The sequence below is a fragment of the Canis aureus genome, chromosome 37 (assembly GCF_053574225.1).
Source record: "Canis aureus isolate CA01 chromosome 37, VMU_Caureus_v.1.0, whole genome shotgun sequence".
Lineage (NCBI taxonomy): Eukaryota > Metazoa > Chordata > Mammalia > Carnivora > Canidae > Canis > Canis aureus.
In genome coordinates, this window is record NC_135647.1 from 9,412,138 (window position 1) to 9,418,296 (window position 6,159).

Below are 6,159 nucleotides of genomic sequence, written 5' to 3' on the forward strand. Positions count from 1 at the left end.
CCCGCAGCCCCCTCCGCGGAGCCGCCCCCGAGCCCCCCGAGCTGCTCCGGGTCCCCCGTGCGCGCTGCAGCCCTTAGGGAGCTCGGCGCACTGTCCCGGGGCGCAGGTGTCTGTTAGTGTCCCCGGGAGCCCGAGGGCATCCCCGCCCTCCTGGGTCCTGCTCCACCTCCCCGCGAGCCCCTATCCCCCGGGAAGGTCGGTGCAGCTCCTGCTCCTCCGGGACGGGGCTCTCCTGTCCTGGGGACACTCGCCCCGGCCTCAGCCTGGCTCCTCGCGGGCCCCTCCCCCTCGGAGGCCTTTTATTTCTTTATGTCTTTTTCCCCGTCTTCCTACCTGGATAGAAGCGCGAACTCTTCTCACTGTAGCGTTCCAGCTGGTCTCTCTTTAACTCTCAGGCCGAATTCATAGATTTTCAGGATAATCTGAAGGTTATCTAGGTTATCTAGGTAATTTGGTGGGGACAGGTGATTTGGAGACCCTGCTCTTCCGTCATCTTGCCCCGCCCCCTCCGGATTTTTTTTTTTTTTTTTTTTTTAAGTCAAACTCACAGCAACAATGGGAAAGGAGTTGCTAAGAGTTGGGAAGTGGAAATAGAGATTGGTTCTTACCAAACCCTATCCTCTTATCCTCTTGGATACAAACTTTCAGCTGTAGACAAATGAGTTCTAAGTATCTCATGTGAAACAAGGTGGCTGTAGTTGATAACACCACACCGTATCATTGAAATGTGCTAAGAGTAGAATTTAAATGTTCTTACACACACACACAAAGGTAAATATGTGCAGCGATGGATGTGTTAACTGATTGGAAGGAATCCTTTCACAATGCATACATTACATCGATATGAGGTACACTTGAAAAATCTTAGAATTTTTTTGTCAATTATCTTTCCATAAAGGTGAAATTAAAATAAATAAGTAAAAAGCTTTGTACCCTTAGAGAAAATGCTCATTTATGGAATATCTTCTAATTAGTTCCCACAAAATAATCCTCAGTATATTCCCTAAATTGGAAGTAGTACAGGTTATATGACCTCAATATAAAAATCAAAAATCTTAGAAATTTGTCATATTTTTTAAAGAGAAACAAAATATACCTGGAAACCAAAACATACCTTACCAAAACCATTATTAAATAGATATCACTATGGCGATTATTTTGCAGAAAAGACCAACAATGACAACATACTTATTAAAATTTGTTAGATGTTATCAAACTTACGTGTAAAGGGGGCAGCCTGGATGGCTCAGCGGTTTAGCACCACCTTCAGCCCAGGGCGTGATCCCGGAGTCCCAGGATCGAGTCACAGGATCGAGTCCCACATCAGGCTCCCTGCATGGAGCCTGCTTCTCCCTCTGCCTGTGTCTCTGCCTCTCTCTTTCTGTGTGTGTCTCTCATGACTAAATAAATAGAATCTTTAAAAAAAATTTACGTGTAAAGGAAAATTCATACCTTTTTATTTTTAAGATTTATTTATTTATTTTAGAGAGGGAGAGAACAAGCATGAGGGGCAGAGGGAGAGGGAGAGACAATCTCAAAAAGACTCTCTGCTGAGCATGGAACCCAATGCAGGGACCCAACCCTGAGATCAAGACCTGAGCCAAAACCAAGAGTTGTTCGCTTAACCAACTGCGCCACCCAGGTGCCCCACCCCCAAATTCATAGTTTTAAATGCTTTTATAGCTAAACAAGAAAGAATGAAAATAAGTGAAAATTTCAACCCAAGAAGTAAAAAGGAAAAAAAATTAAAAGATAAGAAATGCAGGAGGGAAATTTACAAGGATTAAAAACTAAATTAATGAATTAGAAAGCAAAATAAAATTAACTAATCCAAGAATTCACTGAAAAAACTAAGAAAACAGATAGGGATCCCTCAGTGGCTCAGTGGGTTTAGCGCCTGCCTTCGGCCCCAGGGCGTGATCCTGGGGTCCCGGGATCGAGTCCCACGTCAGGTTCCCTACATGGAGCCTGCTTCTCCCTCTGCCTGTGTCTCTGCCTCTCTCACTCTCTCTCTTTGTCTCTCATGAACAAATAAATACAATCTTTAAAAAAATAAAACATAAATATCTGGCTATCAAGAAACAACAGAGAATGACTCAGATAAAAGGAAAATTCTGAGAATCAGAGATTGTTTTTAGTTTAAAGACCTCTCTATCTGACTCAGTTCTTCACTCTCTCAATACAACAGGAGTATCAGCAGAATTGACAGAGGAACATCTGTGTGTGCTGGGATCTATCGAACTTAGGACAGCAAACAGTGCAAGCATTTCTCCAAGTTACACCTTTCTCCCCTGCTCATCACTGATCAGCACAGAAGTGCGGAGGGCTGGGGCTTTCTGCACGTTGGTCTCTGATCATTTTATGCAACTATTCCTTTCTTTTTTTTTCCCCTAAAATAATGGGTATTGATTAACAGAGGCCAAGTTGGCCAAAATTCAGTGTTCCTCGTTTCTCTTCTCTGGTCTCTGTTCAGCTATAATTAAGCAAAGCTCCCACAGCTACTGGGTCAGACTCAGAGAGCAAATGGTTTCCATGAGCAAAGGGCAAAATGAGGATACTCTAATGAGGTTGAGGATCTGCCTTCAGCTCAGGTCATGATCCCGGGGTTCTGGGATCGAGTCCCACGTCGGGCTTCCTGCATGGAGCCTGCTTCTCCCTCTGCCTGTGTCTCTGCCTCTCTCTGTGTGTGTCTCTCATGAATAAATAAGTAAAATCTTAAAAAAACTAAAATAAAATAGAATCACTGAGTCAAGTGGTTTTGCTATAAGCTTTAGTTCTCCACCTAGAAGACAGAAGTATGTCTAACATAAGATTACATCAGTATCTCTTACTAGCAGACAGAACGGCAACTAAGGGGAAAGACACACCTTACTGGGCTTTCAAAGGGAATTCCTTGCCAAGTAAATGAAAACAACGTGGTCAATTGACGTCCTCAGAGCGCTTTCAGAACTCAGCTCCATTTCCCGTCTTTGTTCAGCTGGCTGTGTGCTACAGTGGCTCCCAGCTTTCCCCAGAACAGGAGCAGGTTAGCTGGGTTGAAAGCACTTCATAATCACTAATGAACTCATCAACACAAGAAACTCTCCTGTGCCCCTTGCTTTGTAAGAATCAAGTAGAAGCAGGAAGCCAAGTAGGAGATGGGAAATCCATCTCCCACACAATTGTTCTACGTTTGATCTGGCTGCCCAGTTATCGTGCCCCATGAGTGATTTTATTTATTCTCGCTTGGTTTCCAAAGAGGATTTTAGGGTAAAACCCATGAGTAAGCTTCATGATAACAAAACCTCTTCTGAGCTGATTTTGGGTAAAGACCCAGAGCAACAGTATGGGGACTTTCAGATTCAAGTCAATAATATGTTCGAGCAAGAAAACAGCAGCGTAACGGACTACTTTTTAAAAGCACTTATGGAGCATCTCAGTGGCTCAGTGGTTGAGCCTTTGGTTCAGGTTGTGATCCCGGGGTCCTGGGATCGAGTCCCACATCCGGCTCCCCGCAGGGAGCCTGCTTCTCCCTCTGCCTGTGTCTTTCATAAATAAATTAAAAAATCTTTAAAAAAAAACTAAATAAAAAGCACTTACTCCAAATGATATGATCACCAAAATGTTATTAAATTTTATACGTATGAAACATCTTTCTCATTTGCATTATTCACCCCCCACACGTTTCTCTGTGGACACTACGTTGCATCAGGCCTTAATTAAATAATACCTGGACAGATGCCACAGTCCTCTCTAACTTCATGCTACTCTCTTACAATTCAACCAACACACTGCTGTCAGATTAACCAGCAAATGTATACCTTTGCACAAACCACTCCTTCAGGTCACAGCCCTTAAATGGCTCCCACTATAAAAAGACCCACCAACTCCTGAGCCTGGAAGTCAAGTTTCTTTTCTCATCTGTATCTGGCCCTCCTCAGCCCTACAGGTGCTTTATCTCAACTTAATCAGACTATTCATCACACCCCAAGCCACGTTGATGTCACCATACCCCCCTCTCTGGAATGCCCTCATCCCCTTCTTTGCAATCACAATCCTAACAGTCTTCTAGAGTCTTGACTCAGTATCGGTTCTGTGAACCCCTAGCCAAAGAGTTTCAGTAATGTCTGTGCTCCTCCACATGCTCATAGCACAAAACTCTGCCACTCCCCTGGCATTTACAGGCATGACCTGATAGGGTTATTCATCATCCTATGGCCCAGTGTGCTTTCTCTCCCAAACCAGAGTAAGCCACTGGAGGGGAGCAATTGCCACACATCTGTCTGTACAAAGAAGGCTCTGAAAATGTGCTTCCTGACCAGTATGGTAGTCTGAAAGGCTTGCTTCTTCAGTGAGTTCAGCTATAGGTTCATGCTGCACAAACAGGTTTAGCTGCATCCCAGAGGGACTCAGTGGGTACTGGAGAACACAAGATAAAAAGGAAGTATCTTCAAAGAAGTTCATTTTATTTAGGTAATTTATAGTGTTATCTTTTCAATGAAATCAAAATAACACGGAGTAGTTTATACTTTTTAGATGAATTTTAAAGACAATAAAATTAGAAAACAAAACAAGATGTCAAATAAGTTTCTAGTCTTCAGTGGTTCACTTCAGGCAATACTTCCAGGTCATTTCGTTCTTCCAGGGGTGAATTCCTGTTCCTACACCAGCTGAGGATGTTTGTGTGGAAATATTTGAGAAATACCCTGTAGATTATGAATGCACAATAAGGAAAGAGTACAATCATTTCCCTTTGTTCCCCCCATCATTTTTTCCATTTTAAGATGCAATCAATACACATTTAAAAGATATTTTATTTATTAGAGAGAGAGAAAGTGCACACAGGCAAGAGGAGCAGCAGAGGAAGAAGCAGGCTCCCAGCTGAGCCGGGAGCCCAGTGTAGGGCTCAAGGCATGATCTGAGCAGAAGGCACGTGCTTAACTGACTGAGCCCTTCCTCACGCACCCACACACATTTTTTTTTTCATTAAAATGGGTAAGAGAAATTAAATCTGTGGATTTTTTTCAACTTTTTGTTTTACTTACTTGGTTATGTCACCAGCTAGACCCCAAAACCTGACCTTCACTGCCCACCTGCTTATATTCACCCACCTTTGTCCCACATCTTTCCTTAAGCTCTTCTTTCCAGCTTTTCTCTGAACTCAGGCAGATGGAAAGAGAAACCACCCTTCCAGCCACAGCTACTGCCCTGACCCAACCTCCAGCCAGCCAAGACCACCCAGACCAGTATGAGCAGAACCCCTGACCTGCTCCTGGGCAGATGCACCAGGGAGTGACCAATAAGGACCTTTACTTCATTATAATTCTAAAATCTCCACCCAATGAGGAGAACAAGCCTCATTTACATAATGCACAATGGATGTAGAAGCATCTTTCCTTAAGGTGCATGCTCAACCTATGCCCACCTCTACATTTGATGGCAAGGCTTCCCTAACTAGTCACCCTAACCCTCAATAAAAGGGACTCATCCGCCCTTGTTCAGGGAGTTACAGCTTTGGAAGTTATTCTCGGTAATCTTATTTGCTGCAAATAAAGTTTTCTTTGTGGGACACTTCCACCTGTTGTGTATCTGTGACTCACCAAGGAGAGAACTCACATTGGTTCATTGGGTTACAGTTCTGATATATTCGTGACATCTAATATAAACATTAGAAATAAGTTTAGTATGACTACTCTGAAAAATGTTACTCTTAAAAAAAAATGTTACTCTTAGCTGAGGGTCACATTGAGCTGCAAGGTGCTGCAGGGGTGTCTTTAGAATCAGCACCATGGCAGAAGACATCAGGTCCAAAATCAAGAACTACCAGACTCCCCCTTTTGACAGCCACTTCCCCAACCAGAACCAGACTAGGAACTGCTGGCAGAACAACCTGGACTTCCACCGCTGTGAGAAGACAATGACTGCTAAAAGGGGTGATGTCTCCGTGTGCGAATGGTACCGGCGTGTGTACAAGTCCCTCTGCCCCATATCCTGGGTGTCAGCCTGGGATGACCGCCGGACAGAAGGCACATTTTCTGGGAAGATCTGAACTGGTTCCACCCACCTCTCCTCTGTCCTCCATCCTTCTCCCAGGGTGGTGAAGGGGGACCTGGGCACATGGTGATCCCCACCCTGGGATCCTGAATCATGGCTTAACTAATAATAAATACTCGTTGGAAA

General features: G+C 44.0%; 1 pseudogene; it reads left to right on the plus strand.

Annotated features, from left to right (window-relative positions):
* Positions 1-5,712: 5,712 nt before the first annotated feature.
* LOC144306715 (cytochrome c oxidase subunit 6B1 pseudogene) lies at positions 5,713-6,159 on the plus strand (annotated as a pseudogene).